Genomic DNA, 14116 nt, shown 5'->3' on the forward strand with positions numbered 1-14116 from the left:
TTAATTCAGATTTGATCAGAATATGTAAGGCAGAAGAGCAAAACAAACTCTTACCTTACACGACCCAATATCGCAATACCAGTCTTGAAGTAGGTACATTAATTCAGATTTGATCAGAATATGTAAGGCAGAAGAGCAAAACAAACACTTATCTTACACGACCTAATATCGCAATACCCGTCTTGAAGGAGGTACATTAATTCAGATTTGATCAGAATATGTAAGGCAGAAGAGCAAAACAAACACTTACCTTACACGACCCAATATCGCAATACCAGTCTTGAAGGAGGTACATTAATTCAGATTTGATCAGAATATGTAAGGCAGAAGAGCAAAACAAACACTTATCTTACACGACCTAATATCGCAATACCCGTCTTGAAGGAGGTACATTAATTCAGATTTGATCAGAATATGTAAGGCAGAAGAGCAAAACAAACACTTACCTTACACGACCTAATATCGCAATACCCGTCTTGAAGGAGGTACATTAATTCAGATTTGATCAGAATATGTAAGGCAGAAGAGCAAAACAAACACTTACCACACGACCCAATATCGCAATACCAGTCTTGAAGGAGGTACATTAATTCAGATTTGATCAGAATATGTAAGGCAGAAGAGCAAAACAAACACTTACCTTACACGACCTAATATCGCAATACCCGTCTTGAAGGAGGTACATTAATTCAGATTTGATCAGAATATGTAAGGCAGAAGAGCAAAACAAACACTTACCACACGACCCAATATCGCAATACCAGTCTTGAAGGAGGTACATTAATTCAGATTTGATCAGAATATGTAAGGCAGAAGAGCAAAACAAACACTTACCTTACACGACCTAATATCGCAATACCCGTCTTGAAGGAGGTACATTAATTCAGATTTGATCAGAATATGTAAGGCAGAAGAGCAAAACAAACACTTACCACACGACCCAATATCGCAATACCAGTCTTGAAGGAGGTACATTAATTCAGATTTGATCAGAATATGTAAGGCAGAAGAGCAAAACAAACACTTACCACACGACCCAATATCGCAATACCAGTCTTGAAGGAGGTACATTAATTCAGATTTGATCAGAATATGTAAGGCAGAAGAGCAAAACAAACACTTACCTTACACGACCCAATATCGCAATACCAGTCTTGAAGGAGGTACATTAATTCAGATTTGATCAGAATATGTAAGGCAGAAGAGCAAAACAAACACTTACCTTACACGACCCAATATCGCAATACCAGTCTTGAAGGAGGTACATTAATTCAGATTTGATCAGAATATGTAAGGCAGAAGAGCAAAACAAACACTTATCTTACACGACCTAATATCGCAATACCCGTCTTGAAGGAGGTACATTAATTCAGATTTGATCAGAATATGTAAGGCAGAAGAGCAAAACAAACTCTTACCTTACACGACCCAATATCGCAATACCAGTCTTGAAGGAGGTACATTAATTCAGATTTGATCAGAATATGTAAGGCAGAAGAGCAAAACAAACACTTACCTTACACGACCCAATATCGCAATACCAGTCTTGAAGGAGGTACATTAATTCAGATTTGATCAGAATATGTAAGGCAGAAGAGCAAAACAAACACTTATCTTACACGACCTAATATCGCAATACCCGTCTTGAAGGAGGTACATTAATTCAGATTTGATCAGAATATGTAAGGCAGAAGAGCAAAACAAACTCTTACCTTACACGACCCAATATCGCAATACCAGTCTTGAAGGAGGTACATTAATTCAGATTTGATCAGAATATGTAAGGCAGAAGAGCAAAACAAACACTTACCTTACACGACCAATATTGCAATACCCGTCTTGAAGGAGATACATTAATTCAGATTTGATCAGAATATGTAAGGCAGAAGAGCAAACTTGACCCTGACCCAGATTTTTTAAACTTTAGAATTATTTAAAAAATTAAAGTGTGAATAGATTTTTTCAAGAAATGTACTGCATTTAAGAAAAGTGTAATATTAATAAATGTTTTATTTATATATATATATATTTAAAATAACTGGAAACTATATACAAAATTTGGAAATGTGGTACGTATTTGGAATTTGTAATAAATTTTTTTAGTGTTTTTTACTTGTTTCATTTATCAAACCTTAGATATAAATTTCTATATAAAAATAAAGAAATGGCGTACGGGGGAGAACGAAGGAGAATTGCCATTTTTCCTAAGGATATGTTTTGTTAATACATTTTCGGATTCTAACTTGTAAAACTATCAGCCCACCATTTTAGAAACACTACATATAAGCCGGTGGTGCCACATAATCTGGATCGGAGCCCACGTCAGTCCATGCGAATCCCGGCGCCGATTTAGAGCACCCCGGGGCCACGGAGACTACCACAGGACCGCAGAATTCGCTTGTGAGAATAATACTGATAAATAACAATTAAAGTATTCAGACTTTATAGAAACCTGAAAAAGAAACTAAATTACAAGAGACAGAATAGTAGTATTTATGATAACTAAAGTGCACAGACGTTTGACGACGAAAGATTCATAACTTATTTTCGATGCTACGGTGACAAAAATGTAATAGTGAAATAAAAGGATTAATCTTTGAGTATTTTTAATTCACAATTTCATTCCCAAGGGGACTAGGGCCTCTGTCTGTAGCTTATAATCGTCCCTGGGATAAAACGAATTTATCCTGAAAATTTGAAACCAATATTGGTTGGTTCTTGCATGATTGCGAGAACAAACAAATTTTCAGCATCTTTATATATGTTATATGTATAGAGGCAAATAAAATAAATTTATATATATAAATTTATCTTATATAATTTATATAAGATGTCATATATCATATATCATATATAAATTTATCTTATATAATTTATATAATATATCATATATCATTATATAAGATGTCATATATCATGTCACATGTCATATATATATATATAAAGTACATGACATGTGTGTATGTGTATGTCAAAAGCATAATTTTTTCTTTCAAAACATTTGAAACTTATACGATTTTTTTTTGATACTGTAAATTATCGGTTTATTTAATGCAACTGGCTAAATATCGTTTAAAATAGAAAATAGAAATATTAAAGTAGAAAAAAATTAACCGGAAAAACAAATGGCATCAATTAATTTATATTTTTTATAAATTCATACGAGTAGTATAAATTCCTTATTCCTACGATTAAATCGCAGAAATTTGCCGATGTGACGTTTAGATTTAAATTGGATAGAATTAATGTGAGAACAAGTAAATAATTTTGTAACCGATCACAATGTTTTTTTTAATAAATTTAAGACTGAGAATCGGATAAAGTTTTGTAAAAAGAAATTTTCTTAAGCCGGCCGGACCCGAAACGTGGATTATGAAATCTGATTACATCGTTACGGTTGAAAAAGAATAGCTATTGCAAGATCGTGTAATCGGTGACGTCATTAATTTTTTTAGACGAAACCGATAGTAGTAATAATCAATACTCTATGTCGTCAGTTAGCAGATGATTCACAGTGTTGAAAAACATACTAAGATTAATATTAAATTATCAGTAAATTTATATTTAATCTTAAATTATTTGTTATAACAACATCTTTGTATAATTATTTATAATCGATTAAATAAATTTAATTCTAGTTTATTTTAGAACGAACTTCAAGTAAATTCGCTGGATCGTTCAGCGAGTTTATTGCATACGAGTACTAACCCACTGGGTTGGTCTAGTGGTTAACTCATCATTGCAATCAGGTGATTCAAAGTCGAGAGTTCTAAGGTTCAAATCCTAGCAAAGGCCTTTACTATGTCGTATAAAATTCTATTTGAATACTAGATCGTGGATTCCGATGATCTTTGATGGTTGGGTTTCAATTAATCACACATCTCAAAAATGGTTGACCTGAGACTGTACAAGACTATATTATATCCTCTGAAGTAATACCTTATGGTAGTTCCGTATGCTAAATAGGAAAAAATGAAGAAAAAATGCGTACTAGTACTACATGTTTTTTCTTAAATCAGGGAATTTAAATGTGTAGTCTGCTCGGTCACTCTCTATATTTTAGCCTCCGGGATGATATATATGAATATAAATGAAGTCTAGCCTTGTACAGTCTCAGTTCGACCATTTCTGAGATGTGTGGTTAATTGAAACCCAAACACCAAAGAACACCGGTATCCACCACAATCTAGTATTCAAATCCGTATAAAAGTAACTGCCTTTACTAGGACTTGAACGCTGGACGATTTATATTAGCTAACTTGTATTTACACCACATATACAAAGCCCGTGTGAAGGGTTTTCATGAGTCGAGATTTTATGAAAATAAATAGTCGTATTGTCTTTTAAACTTCGTGTATTTTTTATTACAGCAACACCATTATAGCCCTGAATTTCATCGCTAAGTTTATCTGACCTGTTAATGGAATTTTTTTACCGTCTTCTAACACAAAATTTTTCAAGTCTCCGCGGAGATTCGCAACCGTGAACCCGTTGAATCGAAATAACTAAAATCCAGTTTCGTGTAAAATCCAGTGATAGATTACGTAATTTCCCTATGTAATCGCTAAATTTCCCTTTCAAATAATTAAACGGCGCCAACAAAAAAAAACAAATCTAAACAAAAAATTCAAATTTCGGATTTTTCGGTGAATAATTCTTGACAAACTAAATTTTTTTTCTTATCTTATTGTTTTATACGCATAAAATAACATTTGAAGTAACCATTGCAAAAAAAAAATTGAATTTAAAAAAATAGTGTACCGGGTGCCCTATAGTAACCAGAATAATTACAATATCGCCGAAACTTAACATTTTTGAGATATATATCCTTTGAATGTTAATTGCCATAAACATTTCGTTTTGTTTCTTCATTGATTTTCCCATGAACAAATCTAAATTCAGTGGTGTTTTTCTTACATAATTTATTTGTCTGCCGGTCTCCGAGTAGTAGCGTCTCGGCCTTTCATCCGGTCTCGGATTCGAATCCCGGTCAGACATGGCATTTTCATACGCTACAAATCGTCCACCTCATCCTCTGAAGCAATATCTAACCGGGTAGATCCGGATGGCCTCGGAGGTAAAAAAACAAAATTTATTTGTCTACTAACAGTTCTGGTGTTGTAATCACATTTACTTTTATCTTATATGTATATACTCGCATATATTACTGATTTTTGTACAGATTTTATGTGATTATTTTCGTTCAAAAAAAAAAAAAAATAAATAAAATATTAGTATATAGTGTTTTTAGTTTTATTATATGTAGAAAAATATTCTTGGATATGGAAAAGAAATTTTAATTTTATCCGACCGATTAAGGATAAATTGGGTGCTTCACTTTTAATCCTTGAATTTGAAAGAAGAAATTTGGAATTTTTTATTGCAAATTAATAACTTTTTATAATTTGTTTTATAAATGATAAATGTTTTGTTACATTTCCGTTGCGTTAAACGTGTTTTATAATAACCTTAGCAGTTGTACATTACTCTCTGAACTAGTTATGTAATACCGTCGACTATAATATAGTATACCTCTATAATGTAGATATATAAAACAACCGCTACTGCTGTCTTGCAACGAAATGTCAACCAGTGTTGGAAAGCGTGAATATGTGGTATATAAGCCCGGCAGGTTCTGTTGTTAAAACGAATCTATCTGCTGGATACGATACCTGTGTATATTTTTCTTAGGATTATAGGTGTAATAAAATAAAACCATCGTATCAGAATTTCCGTGTGTTTATTTTTTTTATACCGATTCCCTTTTAAACTGAAGAACCTCTGGTTCTTCACTTCATCTGAACGATTCTGTAATCAGTTTCATTTAAATTTCAGCACAGTTGCTTTAACTGTGCTTTGTGTTTTGCTTTGCAAAACACGCTTTGTGTTTTCTCAAAAAGATTCAATTATTAGGCGAGCAAGAAATTAAACCGTAGAGCGTATCGTATTTATTGGCAAAATTTTCGTGTACCTTACCGCTGTTTAGAGCTATTTATTGAATCGTGTCCTGTCTGAGATAACTGTATGATTTCCGCGACTTAAATTTAAACTAAAACCACCGTATATATTTTAATATTTCGTTGATGAAAATCGGACAAACTGTTCTCGATAAAAAAAAAAACTGCATTCTAAAATTTTTTTGTAGATAAGAGATCGACTTAATTTTTCGTAGTAGGCCCTATTTAGGAAGTGTATTCGTAATTAAATGAAGTTTATAAATTAATTGTTCTTTGCAAATAATTTTCGGATGTACATATTTATCATTTACTATTATCGTAAAAGATATTTTTGATTTTTTCTCTCTTAGGGTGCTCTGTATAAAAGAGATATTAAATTAACATTATTCTCTTTCTCTTTTTGTAAAATGTTTCTTATAACTTAAACACACATATCAGCAAAAAATTTCAAACGATTAAAAATAAAAGCGAATAGAAAACAACATTCACAGAATTTTTTTGAAATTTTGAACACAGGCTTCTCTCATTATCTTTCAAGGAAAATGTTTTTTGGGGCGACAATCTTTGTTAATTAATTTTAGGAAAGAAATTTAAGAAATGAAAATTAAACTAATAAGATTTGAAAAATGTTTGTGTGAAATCCTCTTTTTTAGAATTTTAACTGAGGTTTCCCTTCAGATAGTTCAGCTTCTACAGTATGATCCAATAAAAAAATATTATTAAAATTAAATTGGTCCAATAACATTTAACTGGTAATAAAGTAATGAAACATGTCTGTTTTTTATTAGTGTACTTTTTTATTAAAAAAAAAACTATTTAAATACGACGGTCGTCGAGAAAGTAAAAACCATTTTTGTTTTATAAAAAATTTATTGTATTTATTTTAACTTTAATATATGCACCAAAATCTATACTTTTTTAAGCTATTTTTTCTTAAAAACACTTTCTAAGATCGAGAATTTGTCAAATCAGGCACTTTTTTAAGCTATTTTTTCTTAAAAACACTTTCTAAGATCAAGAATTTGTCAAATCAGGCACTAATTTTGTATGCTACCGTTAAAAAAATCTGGCGGCAGTCCATTAAACCGGTAACGAACAGCTAGCTAGTCTTGACTTCTTCGCTTTCATAGCGGTTCCCGCTAAGACAGTCCTTCAACCTTGTAAAAGGTGGAAATCGCTCGAAGCAATATCTGAAGTGTACGGCGGTGATCAAAAACATCCCGTCCGAAACCTTTGAGAAGTTAACAAGTTTTTTGCGGCACGTGGACGTGTGTTATCGAGATAAAGATCCACGCGTCAAAAGACTACGCCGATTTTGAACTGCGTGACGAAGTCTCATAAAAATTTTTGAATAAGAATCGGCATTAATCGTCTCTCCGCAAACACCTTGTCCGTTCAAAACGTACGACCAATCGTACCTCGCCGTCGGTGGAATTTCCAATTTTTTTATTTATTATAAAATCACATGCGTTAAATCACTCCGTTTCACAATACAGCTACGGAATTTTGTACGTAGCAGAACAACTGAGACCGGCTGGTCTTGACCCATTGTTGTGGGTGAAGCTGCGGGCATGCGATGCTCAAACGGTTCTTATTTTCTGGACGACCGTAGTAATAACATTAAACTGAATGTTGTTTGCTTTATTATTTTTCGTTTGTGAATAGTAAAAAATAAGCGTGAGTTGGTGAAATTATAAATTATATTTATAATATATTTTTATTTTATTTATTTTTTCTACATTCTAAATATATGTCTTCCCAATTATTTTAAGTACCATGTAGCATGACGGGTCAATCGATAAAAATTATAAGACGCTTAGTATAGAAAAAAAAGGTAATTCCAATAATAATTACGTCAGTTGGAATCATTATGTATTAACCGTATATTGTGCTGGTTACTAATAAAAGCCATCAGTGTTTAGTTGAAAGCTTTAAACGAGAGTAAAAAAAAAAACTTCCTTCACTCAACGTAATTTAAAATTAACCATTTTTATGTCAGTTTTCTTTCTACATATTAATTTTCGTTAAATTAAATGTCCTACGATTGTACTCAAGAATTGTAAGTTAACGGTTTGAGTTTTCTAGTTTCTAAATCAACCGCATTCCCAATTTTTCTTTTCATTTTTTTTTATTGCTTTAGTAAATATAGCATTTTCTATTAATTTTAGAACTAATCTATAAATTTAGAATCTATCATTATTCAAAACCAGTGAGATCTAATGTAAATTTAAAGTCATTTTTATAAACTTTTCCCATGCACAGTTATCATAAATAAACAGTTAGACGTATGCACTGTTGTATTTGTTATTAGTATAATTGTTCATTCAGTAACATTACCGTTTAATAAAATAATTTATAATAAGGTATGAACGATGTATAATTTGAATTATTTTCTTTGACTTTTACCGTAGGTCGATACATATGTATTTTTTTCTTAGTAGGAAAATTTTACAGCGCCGTTATAAATAGATCCCTTTGATTGAGGTTATAAGCTGCAGGGCTACCCGTTTCCTATTTAAAACATGACGGGGAAAAAAGATAACGAAACGCTACGGAATAACATTATTCAGATGACCGGTAAATGAAGGAGAAACGATTTGAGATACGACGTAATCGAGATAAATTCAGAAGGTTTATCGTGAAACAAGATACGGTAGACGGGTCAGGGAGACGGTCGTGTCATATGTCCTGTAGAAGGTTAGGGAAGAAAAAAACGGTATCGATAACGTCTAGTCAAAAAATAAATGGGAACAGTTGAAGAGGTTGACCGAGGCTGGATAAAGCTTAAGTACAGGAAGAACAATATTAAACTGCAGCTTTATCGATCGAAGGACGCCGGTCGAACCGGGCAGACCGATTCCAATGGACCCGCCTTCATACTGTTATATTTGTACGAGTAAATAAACTGCTTGGTCGACAAATTCTAATCAAATTTTAATTACTGTGATTTAAAATTTAAAAAAAAATTCGATGTCATATACGTAATTTAAGTCATTAAACTAAGGACTTAAAAATGTATTTATAAGTTTTATGTATAAGCAGGTTTTATATGCGATTAAATTAAGTTGCTTAAAGAAAAATCGGATGTCAAATAAATTTTAATCGACCGGTTATAAAAAAAAAAACCATTACAATTTTATCGCTATTTTTCTGGAGTTTGCATAGAGTTTGAAGTTAATGCTCGTTAACGATAATATAATTTTTCGATAACGAAGACCGGGATGATCAAGAAGTGTACCCGGTCCGTTAAACAGTTAGCGCTCGACCTGCTGATACGTACACCGTTTGAATCGCGAAAATCAGGTATGCGGTTGCCGAGATATTACGGTGGCAACCCCTCCCGCATTTCCGAACGGGGCCCGGGGGACACTTGAGGATATTATCATACGACGGGTACCACTGGGAGCCGATTGATTTATCGTTTACGGGAGTCGTAAAGATTTTTTCACGCTAGGACCGACCGTTTTCGAGATATTTGCGATTTTCGTTCGAAAATTCGGATCCGGTTAAAAAATACTAAATTTTCCCAAAACCTCGATATATATATACGGTATATCGATGTTTTTATTTATATATATATATATATACGGTATATCGATGTATGCTAATATAACAAGTATACACGTGACCACCACGAGACATTTACTAACGATCGGGATTTTCCGCTAGTGATCGGTACGTTCCGGTGCTAAGCGAAGGGGGACGCACACACAGACACACATACAAATGCCGTTTAGTAGGGTAGGAGTTACTTAAACAAATTATTAAAAGAAATAATAAATATAAACATATTACTCCCCTTAATGTAAAACGGTTTATTCATCCACACGGACGCGTTTATACCCAACCTTTCAGAATTTTCTAATCATTTTTTTTTTTTTATTTGATATGTAAACCTAAAACGATAAGAAACAAAAATTCGACTGGTGGGAGAGTCATTTTTTGTCAGATAGTAGTAGTAATCCTCTTTTTAGATATTTTCCCGAATGCTTGTTGGTATTTATTACTCAAATTAGCCCTTAGTTTATTAAAAAAAAAAACATTCTTTACGAAAATCGTTTTAAATTTTGTTTATTCTAATATCCTGTTGTCCTTGAAATTTTTATTACAATTTATCCTTAACAACTAATACAAACAACTTTCTCGGAGTGTAACTGATAAACCTGTGTTTGAAATTATTAAAGATTTTTTTTTTACGCTTGGAAGAGTTAGTTAAAATTTATACGTTTGTAAAATTTTCATTACTTAAAATTTTGTAGTGAATAATCATCGTAAAAAAAACAAAAAAAATCACGGGTCAAATTAAAGACGGAACAGGATTAATTTTTTTTTTTTACGCCGATTGTCAATAGAGAGAGAGAGTGAGAGATACTTCCTATCTTCTGGTACCGTTTCGAGTGAAGAGGATCGTACGCGTATTTTAACATGGTATTTGTCAGTACGCTAAATTCATGAACGTTATTTACTTACAACTGGCAAAAACATTTAACAAAATCATGTGTAATGAAACATAAACCGTGTAACATTTTCGCGGCGGCCCGCCTTTTTTCTACTATTACATAAAACGCTTGCCATTTAAACTTTATTTTTCAAATAATAATGGAATCGTCTGTAAAAATATCCTTAAAATATCTTAACATCTTTAATATCTGTAAAATATCCTTTCTGAGATTTCAATAAATGCAGCAGTAAAAGAATCACTCATTGTTTATACCTGAAAGATTTAAAAAAATTACCTAAATTTGAAGCTCTCATTTCATTGTTCACTGTACTTTGCTCATCGGGTCGGAGTAATGTTTTCATTTTGTAACGTCTTTTGTACCACATTACCCAATTAATGTCTGGCCATGGCTGTTTCAGCACCTACCTGAATAGAACTGGTAAGAAGGAGTCGCCTGTTTGTGAATATTGTTAGGGCGTAGATGACGCCGAATATATGCTGTTCGAGTGCCATAGATGGGCGCAACACTGCCAACGATTAGTAGATGAACACATTGTGACGGGAAATCTTGTGGAGTGGATGTTGGCCTCTGAAAATAACTGGAAATGGTTCGCAAACTTTGCGAGAACAGTTCTCCGTACGAAGGTGGAGGAATATCGACGCCGGGGTTACTAGAGTGCTAAGTGTAGGGAAGGATGGACAGCCCCGTCTCGGAGGACCCGTATGCTTAGGTGTACGGGTACCTGTGAGGGGACGGGGACTCCATGGGGAAGCCTTCGCGAGGGGTTAAGTTAAGACCGAGACCAGGCCGAGGGTGTTGGTTTTCTGGGGGTGCTTGCGCCCTTGGTGCTGGCACCTTTGGTTTGAGGCAAGGCATAATGACCGGGACCCGGTTCCTTGGGAAGGCCGGGAACGGCATAGCCGGGCCCTGTTTCCCCCGTCGGGGATTAGAGGCAGGCAGAAAAGATCCAGAACCGGAGGGGTTGACCTATCGTGCCGGATGTTAAGCCGGTGGATGGGGAGACCACCTTAGTTAGAGTCGGAAGGACACCTCCCTGGGCCGAGTATACTTAATTGGATGTCCGGCCCAGGGATGTAGGGATTTAAAAAAAAAAAGAAGTCTGTTGAACCTGGTTACTTATTGCAGTGCCCGCTTTAGCGGTTACGTCGCCCCGGACGAAAAGACAAATTGCCGCGCCTTAAGAATATATATATTTTTTAAATAAAGGTACATATATTTTTTATTTTCAATAAAAATCAAATCATTTTATTTATATTCTAATAAAAGCATATATTGAGAAAGAAACATGTAATATAATATAATATTAATTATCAAGTAGTACAAAACAGTAAAAATAAATTAAGAAATATTAGTATCACAAATGGTTAAACTTATAATTTTTTACGTTTTTAAATGCTATTAAAAATGTGTATTATTGCACAAAGAATCAAAATGCCATTATTTTGAAACTAAAAAAAGGTAACATCAACTACGCAAAATCACAAAAATCCTTTTTTTCTCAGTTTCAGGTCTGCAAAAGTTTTTATTAAATCTTTTAAATTTCCTTAATCAGCAAATTTCATGCTCAATTGCCCAAAATGGTCAAACCATTAAAACGATTTTGTGTAATAGTCGAGCGTAAAAAGTTCTTAATTAATTTTAACTTAGAGAAACTCCTTTCGCCACTTGCTATAGTTATTGGTATCGTTAGCAATATTCTTAAAGCAATAGTAAGGTTTGGGGCAGAATTTAACTTTCTTTTTTGCCCAAAAGCGCAGATACTGGTGAAATTTCCTCTGCTAATTCTACCCCATTTATGTTAATAGAATCAATTCTTTTTCTTTATTTCACGCTCTGCTCGCCTGCTAATGCTATTCTGTTCAGAGAAGTATATGCATGTTCAAACAAGTTCATGCAGCGTCCTTTACAAATTCTGCGTTAATTTTTCGTTAATAGTATAAATATTTTTAGCTTTTAGGCACAAACAATTTAAATACGCCACGCACTGAAATTCTTAGCAGATGAAAAAATTGATATGTGAAATTTTCTATTAATTGGGTTTTTAACACATCAATATTTTTCTCAATAAAAATGCCGCCTCCAAATTTTGGCGTCCCGGACAAATGTCCGTGTTGCCCGCCACTAGAGCGGGCGCTTCTTATTGTTCTACTTTTTTTTTTATTTTAAGAATAAATTGAAATATAAATTAAGAATAAAAAAGAAGTAAATTTTGCATCGTTAAAACTAAAAACGTGCTTGGAATCTGCTTTCAACTGACATTATTTATTATGTTTTTTTTTAACAAATGAATTGTTAAAAAGGTTAATTGAATACAGGTACGTAACTTTCCTTTTTAATTTATTTCCATTTTACCGATATTTTTTATTATACCTAGAAATATGTTTTGAATCTAAATACGTGTGTTGTGTGTCTGTATATCGGCAAAATAAACTGCTAAAAAAAGAGACGATGCCACAAAGCGGTACCGTAGACCGAGTCGTTTGTAAAAAGTTTTATTTAGAAAGTTATTTGTTCATTTGCAAAAAAGTATACCTGACATTTATTAGCACATTTTCTATTACTTGTTTTAAATCTATGCAAAATTTCAGTTAAACCGGTCGGTAAATAAGATACACGCTGTCGATTACATCATCTTTCTAGAACGCATTATACATAGTTTTTTTACCGATTCCGTATAAATTTTCCTCGTTGAATACTTAAAGCGTAGAATTCACTGGCACGTTCACATTCCCTTATTTTTTTTATTCTTAAAATATTAAAATAAAAGTTTTTGATGTTTATATTAATTTTATTGAGAATAATTGATACCTGAAGTTACATAAGAACTGAAAACGTTTAAATTTAACAAACCATCAGTTTTCGTTAGAATTATCGTAACATTTTTTTATATACCCTATTTTTCTTTCGTCACTATGAATTAATTGATTTTAACTAGAATACTTGGAAAAAGGCGCAAAAATGATACACGGTTTACGTTCCGTTAATCCTCCGGGTTGGTCTAGCGGTGAACGCGTCTACTCAAATCAGCTTGATTTGGAAGTTGAGAACTTCAGCGTTCAATTCCTAGTAAAGTCAGTAATTTTTACACGGATTTGAATACGAGATCGTGGATACCGGTGTTCTTTGATGGGGGTTTCAATTAACCACACAACTCAGGAATGGTCGAACTGAAGACTACGCTTCATCTATACTCATACATATCATCCTCATTCATCCTCTGATTATCTGAACGGTAATTCCGAAGTGTAAACAGGAAAAATGAAGGAAAAAGGTTTGTTTCGTAAAATATGATTTTTTTTAATTTTTTTGCCGATTGTAACTAAATAACGTTCATGAATTTAGCGTACTAAAACAACAAAAACTTTAACGGCGATAATCTTCAAAATATTGAACATTTTTCGTCGTTTATTGAGTTGTGATTTTTTTAACAGCTTTAACCCCGATGTTTTCCTTTTTATCTCCAAAACACAATTATAATTTTAGATAAATATTTATAAACAAAAATTAAATAATAAAAACATGACAATAGCAAAAAAGAGTATAATAAATTTATTGTGCACTATAAACAGTACGTTTATAGATTATCATTTATTCTTATTTATTTATTTTTACAAAATTTCAAAAAACTTATGTCTTTTTAACAAAATGTAAAAAAATAATAAGTACTGTATAATAAATGTTAATGTAAACAACGTA

The 14116-nt window shown here is 32.8% G+C and overlaps 1 protein-coding gene and 1 long non-coding RNA gene across 2 annotated transcripts in view; one reads left to right on the forward strand and one right to left on the reverse strand.

Moving 5' to 3' along the window:
* The window catches only part of LOC142331707 (organic solute transporter alpha-like protein), a 207147-nt gene that overhangs the window by 149650 nt on the left and 43381 nt on the right, over positions 1 to 14116 (reverse strand). The gene's annotated exons all lie outside the window — the stretch shown is intronic.
* Positions 1305 to 2107, forward strand: LOC142331752 (uncharacterized). Its single transcript, XR_012758080.1, has 2 exons — positions 1305 to 1359; positions 1556 to 2107. It is a non-coding gene; the product is annotated as an uncharacterized LOC142331752 (long non-coding RNA).

The sequence above is a fragment of the Lycorma delicatula genome, chromosome 10 (genome assembly GCF_047948215.1).
Source record: "Lycorma delicatula isolate Av1 chromosome 10, ASM4794821v1, whole genome shotgun sequence".
Lineage (NCBI taxonomy): Eukaryota > Metazoa > Arthropoda > Insecta > Hemiptera > Fulgoridae > Lycorma > Lycorma delicatula.